Raw genomic sequence first — 14,082 nt, forward strand, 5'->3', positions numbered from 1 at the left:
ATGCAACCTTGAGGCCTTAGGTGATCTGGGTACGCAAATATACCTGCTAAACAAGTGGTACATGGCGGCGTGTGAATGGGGAGAGGCCTTTGTTCTTGTCAGAGTTAGAAACCAACATTACTTTCGTGGCGATGACGTTATATATGTCGAGTTTGTAGAATTACACCAACTATGCCACCTGGACTCTCTCGACAAAAGTCTCATTAGCTGCTATTGTCTGTAAGTGTGATTATTTTCTACTATTAAAGTGTATATATATAAAGCTACATGTATATATATAAATTATATATCCTCACACTATATTTTTATATATGCAGATATGAGATAATGATGTTGGTTTCAATGATCCAAATGTCGTATTCAAACACCCTAACCCCTCGCCTCACTGGAAAGCTGAACTCGAGAAAAATCTCATGAGGTTCTTAGTGAACCAACAAAACAAGAACATACTCTTCCCCTACAACTTCAAGTGAGTGTTAAATAATTAATATCGATCATATGGACATTTGTTCAATTATTTGCTTACTAGCTAAGCTATCTCCCATATATATATATATGTTGACTCTAGTTAATGTCGATCATATTTGTGTATAAAAACATATGCAGCAATCACTGGATATTGATGGTCATCGATATGGCCAATAGTCGCTTGAGCATTTAGACTCGTTAAGAAAAGAGCAAACAAAGTACCAAGACATGATAGATATTATACAAGGGTAATTTGATCTCTCTAGCAACTATATATACCCCGATCTCTTAACTGCAACAATTATTAAAGGCCAAATTAATTTTTTATTTTATTGGGCGCAGTGTTTGGAAAAGTTTCATTGAGGAACACCACATAAAACATTGCAAAGTGCCACTAGATATAATCGCACACAAAGTAAGTACTAGCTACATTTATATATATATAATTCAATTAACACCATGCATGCTTTCAATTCACGGGATCTTTTTTCTCGTAAAAGTGGGTTCTGAGGCAAGAACAGGGGAACAACTACTGCGGATACTATGTTTGCGAGTTCATCATGGCGTATGCAAAAAGAACTCCTGAAGAGATCCTCAAAGTACGTTATATAAATATATTCATATATTCATATATTCACAATTTCTTTTGTTGCTCATATATATAAGTAATCACGTGACCAACACACACATATATATATATATATATTAATACTTTTCCTTTAACTTCTATTGAAGACTCTATGGTTGAAGAAAAAAGTCATACGATGTGATCAACTGAAAGCAATTCAAGAGACCATAGCAGGATTTCTTAATGACCAGGTCCTCAACCGCGCCGGAGAGTTCTACAATGACGTCAATGAAACATGGAAGCCAAACCAGATGGAGTAAATTTGTTATCCCAAGGATATGATAGAATATACAATGCAAGCTTTATTTGTAATATATATATATATATATATATATATATATATATATATATATTATGTACATAAAATAACATACAATATATGTATATGCATGTAATATATACGTTAGTTTCATACTTTAGTTTGTACAAAATGTTCGAACATTATAAACGTGTAGAATACGTATATTACTAGCAGCGTAGAATGCGTATTCGAAAACCTATTCGAAAACCAAAACGAATCATCAATTGAAAATAGAAACAAAAAGAAAAAAAAGGAAACCTTTAGTCCCAGTTGGCAACCGGAACTAAAGCGCCGCCCCACGTGGCCAGGCCAGTAGGCCTCTTTAGTCCCAGTTGGTCTTACCAATCGGGACTAAAGGTGCACCTTTAGTCCCAGGTGAGAAGCCGGGACTAAAGGATGGGCCCTTTAGTCCCGGATTCGTGCTCCCGGTTGGGAAACCGGGACTGAAGGGGTTTCCCAACCGGGAGTAAAGCCCGTTTCTGTACCGGTGAGGGTTGGGGGGGCTTTCGCTGGCGTCATCGTGAGTCGCGAGGCCGAGCTTCTTCTGTTCCTTAAATTTTTATGGACGTCTCTCTACCGGAACGCGTCGGCAACCCAATTTCCTATTGGGCTTATACGGGCCTTCCTGCTTGTAGTTGGATGAAAATCTTTGCTAATGTCAATGGTCGGTCAATCGCCGACTGCTTGAAGGAGATGTCTTCCGTGGTGCCGCCCGCGCGCTAAGGCCAATCTCGATGGAGTATTTAATTTTTGATGTTACTAAAATGTCATATCATCTATAGTGCTTTAAAATGGTGAATGAAACATCTGCAGCCAATGATTGTTTCATTTATTCATCCTGTTCGCTGGTTAGTTTCTGGACTGATAAGTACAGCTGGTGCTGGTTCGTTGTGAGAGGAAAACATTATATCATGGCTGATAAGCTTTGGCTGAAACCAATAAGCGAACAGATTGTTTTATAGGCTAGTCATAACATTTAATACGCGACGCTCATGATTAGCTTGTTGTTGGATGAAATAAAACTTTATGACCCAATGCTAGTTTCATACACCCAATGCTAGTTTCATACGGTTTCCAATTCTTGGAAATGGCGTACTCTTATTTCATCGGGATGAAATCAATCTCCCATATTTTATCATTAATTTTATGCCATGTCATAAAAATGCTAACAAGCATAGTATTTAATAAGAATGAAACTCTCCATTGGTAGTGGCCTAATTAAGCCACCGCCGCCCAGCCCCTGGCCCACCTACGGAAATCCGTGTAAACTGCGAATCTGGAAAAAAAAAACTCGTAGTTTTCAAACTAGACGTCGAAATGAAATTTCTATTGTTTTGCTATGATTTTCGTGCGAGATCTTCGAAACAAGATCATACTTGGATATGTTTGGATAATTTTTATAAGTAGAACATTTTTTCCTGAGGTCGAAACAATTTATTATGAAGCTAGAACAATTGTTCCAGTTCTTAAAAAGTATTCCAAAAATAATAATCCAAAAATTGTCAAGTATGGTCTTATTTCGAAGCTCACTGTAAGAATAATAAAGGGTGCAATCGGAATTTCATGTAGACACCTGGTTTAAGAACTATGAATTTTTTCACTTCTACTAATCACAGTGGGCATACAACATTGCAATTCCCCAAGGATATCCCTTGCTTCCTCTCAGCCCCCATCTCCTTTGCATCATCTTCCGGACCACAGATAGTACCAAGGATCCATCCACTACCGGAAACACCTAAGTTGCCGAGTGTCCCCACCTTTGCCGTGGGCAAGATTTCGGGCACTCGGCAAACATGGTGTTTGCCGAGTGTCCCAAAGACGACACTCGGCAAAAACAAAACTCACGGCATAACAGTTTACGACGAGTGCTGACACTCGGCAAACAACAGACACACGGCAACTTCATGTCCGGGGAAACACCGTCGACCTCCGTTATCATTTTGCCGAGTGTCACCCGATAACACACGGCAAACCAACCTATATGCCGAGTGTCAAAATACAACACTCGGCAAATCCTGCTATATGCCGAGTGTCAGCATATCACACTCGGCAAACATTTTTTTTTGATTTTGCCCCCCAAACTTTTTGTACTGTTGTCTTACAATACCTGTTGCTCGTGTGTGAAGTTTTGTACATTTCTAAGTTATTTTACTATATTTCGTCAATTTATGTTAGTCAAATGAATTTTCGGTATTTTTTTTGTTTTGAACTGCAAGTGCTTCGAATATCCAAAAAAAGTGAATAAAAAATGATATTCTTGTCACTGAGTCTATTTTGAGACCGTATCCAGGGCCAGACCAGAAATTTCGAACATTGTGTTCGCGAAACATGAGCAGTAACGCGTGGCGGAAAAGTCTGAAAATTCTATAAAAAGGAAACGAAGTCTGAAAATCACGAAATTCGTCAAGTTGTCATGATATCATACGTGGAGGCTATGGTAAAAAATTGAGAGTGTTTCGGCAAAGTTGACACGTACGCTGCTTACAAATCGGATCATCTCCGGAGAAGTTTTCTGAGATTTGAGAAAGATCCGGTAAGATGAGGAGACAATTTGAATGTCGATTTGGAGTTTCACTTCAAAAATTTTTGTATATACAATAGAGAACAAATATCGCTTCTTGTGAATTTTTGGCAATTTTTCAGAGCCATTTCTAAATTTTAATTCTTTCGTCGCAATTATTGAATTTTAGATGCGTGATATACAAACACATGAAATAATAGTCCAATTTTTGTACAAGCTTGAAATATACATTTGTGAGTGCACCTAACAAAGTGTAATGCAAGTTCATTTCATGAAGTTAGTGAAACATGAAATAGAGGAAAGTAATTAAGTAGAGGAAAGAAAAGGGCAGCATGAAATATAGAAATATGTTTGCCGAGTGCTGCATAGGTGGCACTCGGCAAAAATGTAATAAACTTTTTTTTTAAATTCCTTGTTAAGGGAGAACAGGGATTTTTTAAAATAGGGAAAACAGGAGGGCACTTTTTAAAAAAAATGTTTGCCGAGTGCCTAATCGTCACGGCACTCGGCAACTAGGCGTTTAGGTTTTTTTAAGTAGTTTACCGAGTGCGCCATCGGCCGACACTCGGCAAACTAATGGGATTTTTTTTTTAAAAAACATTGCCGAGTGTCGTATCGGGCCGACACTTGGCAAACAGGCCGCTAAAAAGCTAGGCCGCTGGCCGGCTCTGGCCATTTCTCCATTCTATCCCCGCGCACGCGCCGCCGTCGACCTCCCTCCCCTCGCGCCACCGTCAATCTCCCCCCCACGCGCCCTCCTCCCTCCCCACTCCATCGTGCTCCCCACGCCCGCCGCCGTTGAGCTCCCTCCCCATGCGCCGCCGACCGCACACCCTCCACCGCAACCCGGTGTCATGTTTCGATGACAGAATATATTCTTGTTGGCCAATCTTCGTTATCCCCCTCAATCTCCCCCCCGGTGTCGTGTTTCGACGACAGAATATATTCTTGTCATTGATAATTCCTGGACACTTGGGGAGTAAGATGGGTGTGTTCATGGAGCCTTTGATTGATGAGCTGCTCCGTGCTTGGGAGGAAGGGGTGTTGACATATGACCGAGCTATGAAGAGGAACTTCAGAATGCATGTCTGGTACCACTACTCCCTGCACAACTTCTTGGCGTATGGGATATTCTGCGCCTGGTGTGTTCATGGGAGGTTCCCATGCCCATTATGCAAGACAGCTGTGGAGTTCATTTGGTTGAAGAAGGGTGGCAAGTATTCTTCGTTCGACAAGCATCGATAGTTCCTCCCTGTTGAGCATGCATTTAGATGAGACATCAAGAACTTTACGAAAGGTGTGGTAGTGACAGACCCCGCACCGCAGATCATGACTGGTGCCGAGGTTCGTGCTCAGATAGATGCTCTCGTCGTCAACCCACAAGGCGATGGTTTTGTGGGATATGGTCGTCAACATATGTGGACTCATAAGTCGAGCTTAGAGAGGCTCCCCTATTATGATGACCTCCTTCTTCCACATAATATTGATGTGATGCACACTGAAAAGAATGTAGCCGAGGCACTTTGGGGAACACTCATGGACACTGAAAAGTCAAAGGACAACATTAAGGCTAGAGTGGACCTAGCAACGTTATGCGATAGACCAAAGCAAGAAATGAAGCCTCCTAGAGGCGGCAAGACATGGAGCAAGCCTAAGGCCGATTTCGTCTTGACCAGGCCCCAAAGAAGGCAAGTACTTGAATGGATGCAAACGTTGATGTTCCCTGATGGCTATGCAGCGAATCTGAGGAGGGGAGTGAACTTATCTACTCTGCGAGTCAAATGGATGAAGAGCCATGACTTCCACATATGGATTGAGCGGCTTCTTTCGGCGATGGTTCGTGGCTATGTCCCTGAGCATGTCTGGCTAGTGCTAGCAGAGTTGAGCTATTTCTTCCGCCAGCTTTGTGCCAAGGAGTTGTCTCGAAAAGTGGTTGAGGACTTGGAAAGAATGGCGCCGGTGCTTCTCTGTAAGTTGGAGAAGATATTTCCACCCGGCTTCTTTGTTCCGATGTAGCATTTGATCTTGCACCTCCCGTATGAGGCACGAATGGGGGGGCCCGTGTAGGGCCGTTGGTGCTATCCAATCGAGAGATGTCTAAAGGTTGTTCGAAGTAAATGTAAGAATAAAGGCAAAATTGAGGCTTCCGTTGTAGAGGCATACATTCTGGAGGTGTCAAACTTCACAACAAGTTACTATAGTGACAACCTTCCCAGCGTTCATAATCCACCCCCTCGCTACAATGCTGACGAAAATGAATCGAACCTCAGCCTTTTCCGAGGGCAGCTCAGAAGTGCAAGTGATTGGAAACCCAAGACATTGAGACATGAAGAGTGGCGCACTATCATGCACTATGTGTTGACCAACCTTCCCGAAGTGGAGCCGTACATGCACTAAGTTCACAACGAACTTGTTAAATATGCTGTCACTATTTGGTATCCAACTCTCTTGTTTCTCATTGTTATAGGGAATTTCTTGATCACTACTGGCATCTATCAAGGGAACCTACCCCGCAGGAATGTGATACCCTTCTTAAACAGGGTGCGGGAAATGGAATGCCCGATTTCATTTCTTGGTTCGCATAGAAGGTATTGTCCAACTTTGCTCGTACTTAGTTTGACATTACAAGTTGCTCATACTTAGTTTAACGATATATCCTGCTTGAGCTTGCAGGGCCAAACCGATGAGTCTATGGATCCCGAGTTAGCACAAGTGTCCAGTGGCTTTCTGCATAGGGTCAGGTCATTTGCCGCTTATAACGTGAATGGATATCGCTTTCACACTACAGCACATGAGGAAAGTCGGCCCAATCGAAGAACCACAAATACCGGAGTTCTTACGCCCGGCACTGATGGGACCGATTATTATGGGAGAATCAAAGAAATCTACGAAGTCAAATTTCGTGGTTCCAAACCCCTTAAGCCTGTCATATTCAAATGTCATTGGTTTGATCCTGCAGTAACGAGATGGACCCCTAATCTTGGGCTGGTCGAAATTCATCAGGATTCCATCTATCCAGGGGAAGATGTCTATGTTGTTGCTCAACAGGCGACGCAAGTTTATTATCTGCCATACGCATGCCCAAACGACGACCGTCTTAAGGGTTGGCATATTGTGCAGAAGACATCGCCACATGGTAGACTACCTCTCCCAAATGATCAAGATTACAACTTAGACCCAAACACATATGACGGGGAGTTATATCAAGAGGAGGGGCTAGAAGGGAGTTTTGAGATAGACTTAACCGGTGCGATCGAAATGGAAGTAGATAATGAAAGGGTTGATGAAGAGGACGATGGAGATGAGGTGGAAAATGTGCAAGACTTAGAATTACTTGAGCGAGTGCGTATAGGCAATGCCGATGATGACAACATTGGTCCTTCGGATAGTGTTGATTATTTCGACATGTGTGATAGTGATGATGAGAGTTATGATCCGGCTGATCCCGATCATGATGCCTATTTCTAATACAAGTAATACTATCATTTTCTAATTATGTTTCATTTATTTTGCATTTCTTTTTCAGGTTGTCCTATTTATATGTGCTTATTGGCTTATTCTTTTTAATTGCAGGTGATTGACAAAAGATGGTGGGCGGTATGAGGTCCGTCGGGTCGTTTTACCGAAGCTCGGCGTCCGCTCCAGCTGAGGAGCCGCCGTGGAGGCGCAGGGGTCGGCCGAGAGGCCAGGGTCGGCAGGCGCGTGCAGCGACTCGGCCGTCGTCGCCTGTACCTCCCTCGCCTCAGGAGGAGGCGGAGGAGGAGCAGCACGAGCACGAGGAGCAGGCCCAGCAGGAGGAGGGCGAGCACGAGGATGGGGAGGTCGAGCACGAGGAGCACGAGACAGAAGAGGTGCCCTCGGCGGGGGGTTCCTCTTCCTCTGCTTCGAAGATCTGGTTGCGAGGCCCTTCACGCCTCCCGGAATAGCCTATACCCTTCATGAAACGGCCGGTGATTCGCCCCAATGGGCCAAGGTAAGTATCTTAAGATGTTATCGCTACTTCTTTTGACATGTTTAACATGGCAAAATACAAACTAATATTTTTTCGTTAATCACTTGGACAGGGGATGGAAGGTTGTGGCTGCAGGTGATCACAAATGCCTTCCCGGTGGAATCCTGGGTCTTCTGTGTAGGGAACACTTCCCTGGCCTGGTGGACTGGGCAGGAGGGGTGGAGCCGGCCTACACGTTCGAGCACTACGCGTCTGCCCCCGATGCATGAGATCGGGAAGGCAGGAAATTCGACAACAAGGCACAGTGGGTTGTGAAAGAGCTGTGGGTAAGCCTTCCCCGAACTATCTTGCTCAATACATCGCATTCCTATCACATCCTTGAAATAATGACTACATACATAATGTTTATATGCAGGATTTCTACAGATGTGATGAGGGATACGAGGAGAGGGCCGAGAGGCACGCTCACAAAGCCTGCTACAAGCTCGTGAAGGACATGCACTACGAGGCGCGTATCCTGGCTATACAGCAATACAAAGCTGTCTTCGAGGAAGTGAAGATCGACAAAGACCTCGCAAGAACCTTGACACTGACCAAAGAGCAATACATGCTGGTAAATATTGTTTCTTCCTGAGATTAAGTACACTTACTGTGTTCTTATATGACAAATGCTTGTTGACGTGTAGGTGCCTCCAAATTGGGTGGCCGGTAAAGGCGAGTGCTGGAGGAGGATGGTGGACAAGTGATGCTCCCCGGAGTGGTCGGAGACACACGCCGTTTGCCGGGAGCGGCGTTTGATGATGACAGGTGCACCACACCATCAGGGGAACCTTACCCTTGCCGAGTACGTGGAGAGATGGGTACGTGACTTCATTTATGTATTCCAACGCTTGCTTCTGCACAGTTTCTAATGATCTTACTGTTTGTTTCACAGTCGGCGTCACATGGTGGTGCACCTTGCTCCCAGGTGAAGGCATGGGCTATGGACCACAAGGGCAAGGCAACGTCCGCCGTCGACTTCAACCCGGAGGACCCCCCCTCGGCGTACAGCAATCCCTCCATCCACAGCTGTCTCACCGAGTACACAATGGCGGCCAAGGCGGTCCATGGGCCGGAGTACGATCCGAGCACCCAGGATTTCGAAGGAGACCTTGTCATGAGGGTGGGAGGAGGCAAGAAGCATGGCAGGTACTGGCTTGGCGACAGCGTCGTTGACACGGCCACTACTCCCACTCTCTCCCAGATCCGAGCAAGCGACACGGGCCAGAGGCCGCCCATACGCCCACGGCCGACCAGTACACAGCACGCCATGCAGACTTTGCAGGTTATTACTCTTTTATTCGTCGTTCATTGTTTCTTACATACCTTTGATTTCCATTGTAACATTGGGGTGAAATTTTGTAGGCCAAGCTAGAAGAAGAGAGGAGGCAGAGAATAGCGTTGGAGGCGAAGATTGACGCTGATCAGCAGAGGCAGGAGCAGATGTTTCAGTGGATACAAAATCTCTGCGCGAAGATGGGTGAACCTCTGCCACAAGCGCTATTCCTTCCTCCTCATCCTCCTGAAGACACTCCTGTGAGTACATCTATCCCCATGTCCACTCACTCACACACACACACCCATCCCTATCCAACTCCATTTCACCCCCCCGCCCCCCCCCCCCCCCCCCCCCCCCCCCCCCCCCGGCAGATAAGGATGGGTTCTTAACGTAATGCGCTAGATTAACACGGGCTTTTACTAGTAGCTTTTCTGCTTGGTTTGTGCGTTCCAGTCGAAAGCACATGATGACATGAAAGGCTCGTAGTTTAGCAGCGATCCGACGTGCCGACCGGGCGTGGTGGGCTTAGGGTCCCCCGGCTTACATTGCACACACTTGCGGCGGCAGCAGCTAGCAGCAACATGGAGTCGGGACCGGCAGGCAGCTCCAGCAGGTCTGGGCCTCTGGGAGCTTTTCGGTGCCTCGATCGGTACTCTACTGGGAACCATATCTGGTTGTCGTTGGGTTTTGGGTCACTGTATGCTCCTGTGATGATCTCCGGTGCTATAGGAGCTTGCTTGCAGTTGCAGCTGCAGGTGTGAACAGGTTGCATCTCCTGTCCTGACATCGCCAACTGCCAATCTTGCATTGCCACCCCGCTTATCTTATCGGATCATATTTGGTTTGCTTTCTCAGAGCAGACCAAAAGATTTGGAGCTAGCTAGGAGCAGAGAGGGGAAAGGGTTGCGGTAGTTCATGGGGTGTTTCTGTTTGCATTGGAAGATTGTGCCTGCGTTGGTATGGTTAGGTGTCAGACTCATGGAGCATGGTTGACAGTAGATAAATAGATAACCCATAGTTAAGCAGGATTTCAGAAGACCACATGTTGGATCTGAGGATTAGTTATTTAGTTTAGTTTAGTTGTACAAGTCACTGTTGTTTACACTGCCCTGGCTTTGGCTTGCCGGTAGGAGCGCGAGCACTGTAGCAGGAAAACTGCAACCCAGAAATGGTTTACTCTGTCTTCCTCATACGTTGGACTACACAAAACGTACGAGACAGCGTTACATAACGGGTGGAACTTGTCTGCCAAGGCAGGTAACAAAATCGCACCTACACACACACCAGCACACACACACACACACCAGCACACCAGCACACACACACACTCACACACTCACACACACAGTTGTATTTGTTGTATTGCCTTTTGAATTGCAATGCTACTAGCTATATATGTCTCAACAATTCCTTTTGCAGCTATCAAGTAATCTTATCTATTCTTTGTGCAGGGTCAATCGGCGGCATCAAACGATGTACCTCATGACCCACCGCAGCAGTCGCCGTGGTCTAATTGGTGATTTGCTTCTTTTCATGTGTTGAACTTATTCCTTGTGTTGCACTTATGCTTGTAATGCACTTGTGGTGGATACTTTAAACTCGAACCTTATGTTGGTATTGTGGTATGACATTTGTGTACCATTGTGGATTATTGTGATGTATGTGATATGTGGTGTGTGGAGATGATATATATGTGATATATGTACTGTGTAATATATCTGTGCTGTGAAACATATCTGTGCTATGATATATATATGTGCTGTGAAATGTAATGCAAAAACAAAAAAAAAAATCAGATTTCTGAGGCTTTGCCGAGTGTTATGACCAAGACACTCGGCAAAGCAAACATAATTTGCCGAGTGTTATCACCAAGACACTCGGCGAAAAGCTATTTAAAAAAAAAACCAAATACTATTTGAAAAATGTTTGCCGAGTGTCTGCGAGTGCAACACTCGGCATATGTTTATAATTTGCCGAGTGCAGCACTCGGCGACAAGGAATTCTAAAAACCAAAAATATTTTAAAAAAAAATTAGTTGCCGAGTGCCTTGCCGTTTGACACTCGGCGAAGTCGCTGTTAACGGCGGGTCTGGCGTTATGACCGTTTCTTTTCGCTGAGAGCCAAACTGCACACGGCAAAATGTTTGCCGAGTGCCCGATAAATGGCACTCGGCAAAGTTGGCTTTGCCAGAACTGTTTATGGCGTGTGCTATTCGCCGAGTGTTACACTCGGCGAACAATTTGCCGAGTGTTTTATGTATTTTGCCGAGTGTTTCGGGCACTCGGCAAACTCAAGGAGTCCAGTAGTGATCTCCTTCATTCTTCTCCTTCTCCTTGGCTTGCTTTCTCCCCGGAGGCCTTATCTTGGTGGCAGTAGCTGAGCTTGGAGTAGGGTTTCGACTGCTGTGATCCTTATCTTCCTCATACATGGGGTCAGTATCAGTCTCTGGAGAGAGGATGACTTGCTTGACCTCTTCTTATTTGGATGGCAATCAATTTTTCTCTTTCCCCGTTTCTCATAATGTTTGAGCAACGTCCAGTAGTGCATCATGACAAATCCTCAATGATTCAGCTCTCTCTGTGTTCCTGTAGTTAACCTGTCAAATGGAACAAGTCACTGCTATTATAGGTGACGATCTTCATTTGGCCGCATCACCTTTCTTCATTCAAAGGTGATGGGCCATGTAGATGCGCGTCATCTCCGCGTGTCACCTATCTGTCATATGTGACACACGTCACTAAAGGCCATCTCTTACCTAGTGACATGCACACACACATAGGAATTATGCACACACACACACATAGGAATTATGCACTAAAATGCGGCAAGCATTTAGAAGAAGTGCAAGTGAAAGCAACAGGATGAGTATTTTGAGCTCATCTATTTGGAGACAAGATGATTAGTGGTCCGTCGAGAATTTGGATATAGTTTTCTTTTGGAACAATACAAAATTACAAACGATATTGATCTAGTTGGTTTGTTTGAGTACTATTCTATTGCTAGTATAATTGCAACAGCTGTTCCTTGTGGTGGAATCTGCCACCTGGTTTCAGGTTCTCGACTTGGCACGAGTAGGTAAGTTCACCTTTCCCTGGATTTATTGTAGGATTTAACGGTGCTATTTTTTCAGTGGTAGGTGATGTGCATGTCGATAGCGATGCACATGTGGTGACATCATCAATCTCAACATCTGTCGGGTTACCCCGGTCACTACTGGAAACAGAGACTTTGCCAAGTGCAAAATTCTTTGCTGAGTGTCAAAAATCGGGCACTCGGCAAAGACCTTCTTTGCCGAGTGCTGCACTCGGCAAAGAACTGCACTCGGCAAAGATTTCTTTACCGAGTGCCGGCAACTCGGCAAACACGGGCACTCGGCAAAGGACTTCTTTGCCGAGTGCCAGACTCTCGGCAAAATCTCTACACTCGGCATAGGCTGCCCGTGAAACGGCGTCCTGTCACGGCCTTCTTTGCCGAGCGCCTGCGATTAGGCACTCGGCAAAGATTTGTTTTTTTTTGTTTTTAATTTCTTTGCCGAGTGCCCCAGATCTGGCACTCGGCAAAGATTTAAATTTTTTTAAAATTCTTTGCCGAGCGTCTCAGATCTGTCACTCGGTAAAGAAATTTTTTTTATTTTTAAAATACTTTGCCGAGTGTCCCCTAGACGGCACTCGGCAAAGATTTAATTTTTTTTTATTATTTCTTTGCCGAGTGCTCCTGTGGATGCACTCGGCAAAGAGGAAATTTTTTAAAAAAATAAAACATTCTTTGCCGAGTGCCTGATGGTTGGCACTCGGCAAAGACACCCTTTGCCGAGTGCAATGCCCCGGCACTCGGCAAAGTTTTTTTGTTTTTTTGTTTTTGGCCTCCAATTTTTTTGTGCAGCCTTTTTAAAGCACCAGGAACTCCTAGTTTCAATTTGGGGATTTTTTGTGGATTTTTGTTATATTTAGTTACTTTATTTCGTTTACTTGAATTTTTCCGGAAATTAGAAATTTGAACTGCACGTGGTACGAATAATGGAGTTTAATGATTCGAAAATTGATAGTCATGTTAGTGAGTGTTGTGAGAGGCCGTATCCAGGAACGGACACAAAATTTCGGACATCTTGTTCATGAAACATGTCCGCGAAATTACGTGTGAAGTGTTTATAAATTCTATAAAAAGCAAACGAAGTTCGAAAATCATGAAACTTGTTGAGATGTCGTGATGTCATATGTGGAGGCTATGATAAAAATTTCAGAAAATTTCGTGCACGTTGTCACGTACGATGCTTACAAAAAAACTTTGCCGAGTGCCGGGGCATGGCACTCGGCAAAGGGTGTCTTTGCCGAGTGCCAACCATCAGGCACTCGGCAAAGAATGTTTTAAATTTTTTTTTAAAATTTCCTCTTTGCCGAGTGCATCCACAGGAGCACTCGGCAAATAAATAATAAGAAAAATTAAATCTTTGCCGAGTGCCGTCTAGGGGGCACTCGGCAAAGTATTTTAAAAATAAAAAAATTCTTTGCCGAGCGCGAGATCTGAGACGCTCGGGAAAGAATTTTAAAAAAAAATTAAATCTTTGCCGAGTGCCAGATCTGGGGCACTCGGCAAAGAAATTAAAAACAAAAAAAACAAATCTTTGCCGAGTGCCTCCCTGATCCGGCACTCGGCAAAGCCGCGGACTTAGCGATTTTTGACCGGCCGGGCAGTCACAGCCAACCACCCTGCGCCCACGCCTGCCCGCCCCCGCCTCCACGCCGCGAGCCGCGCCCACACCGCCCCGCTCGCCCGCACCGCCACCGGCCGCCCGCGCGCCCGCGCTGCCCGCGCACCCTGCGCCCGCGCCGCCTTGCCCTCGCTACCCACGCGCCCGGCCGCCCGCGCGCTGTGTCCTCGGCCGGCCCTGCCCCCG

The sequence above is a fragment of the Miscanthus floridulus genome, chromosome 9, assembly GCF_019320115.1.
Source record: "Miscanthus floridulus cultivar M001 chromosome 9, ASM1932011v1, whole genome shotgun sequence".
Lineage (NCBI taxonomy): Eukaryota > Viridiplantae > Streptophyta > Magnoliopsida > Poales > Poaceae > Miscanthus > Miscanthus floridulus.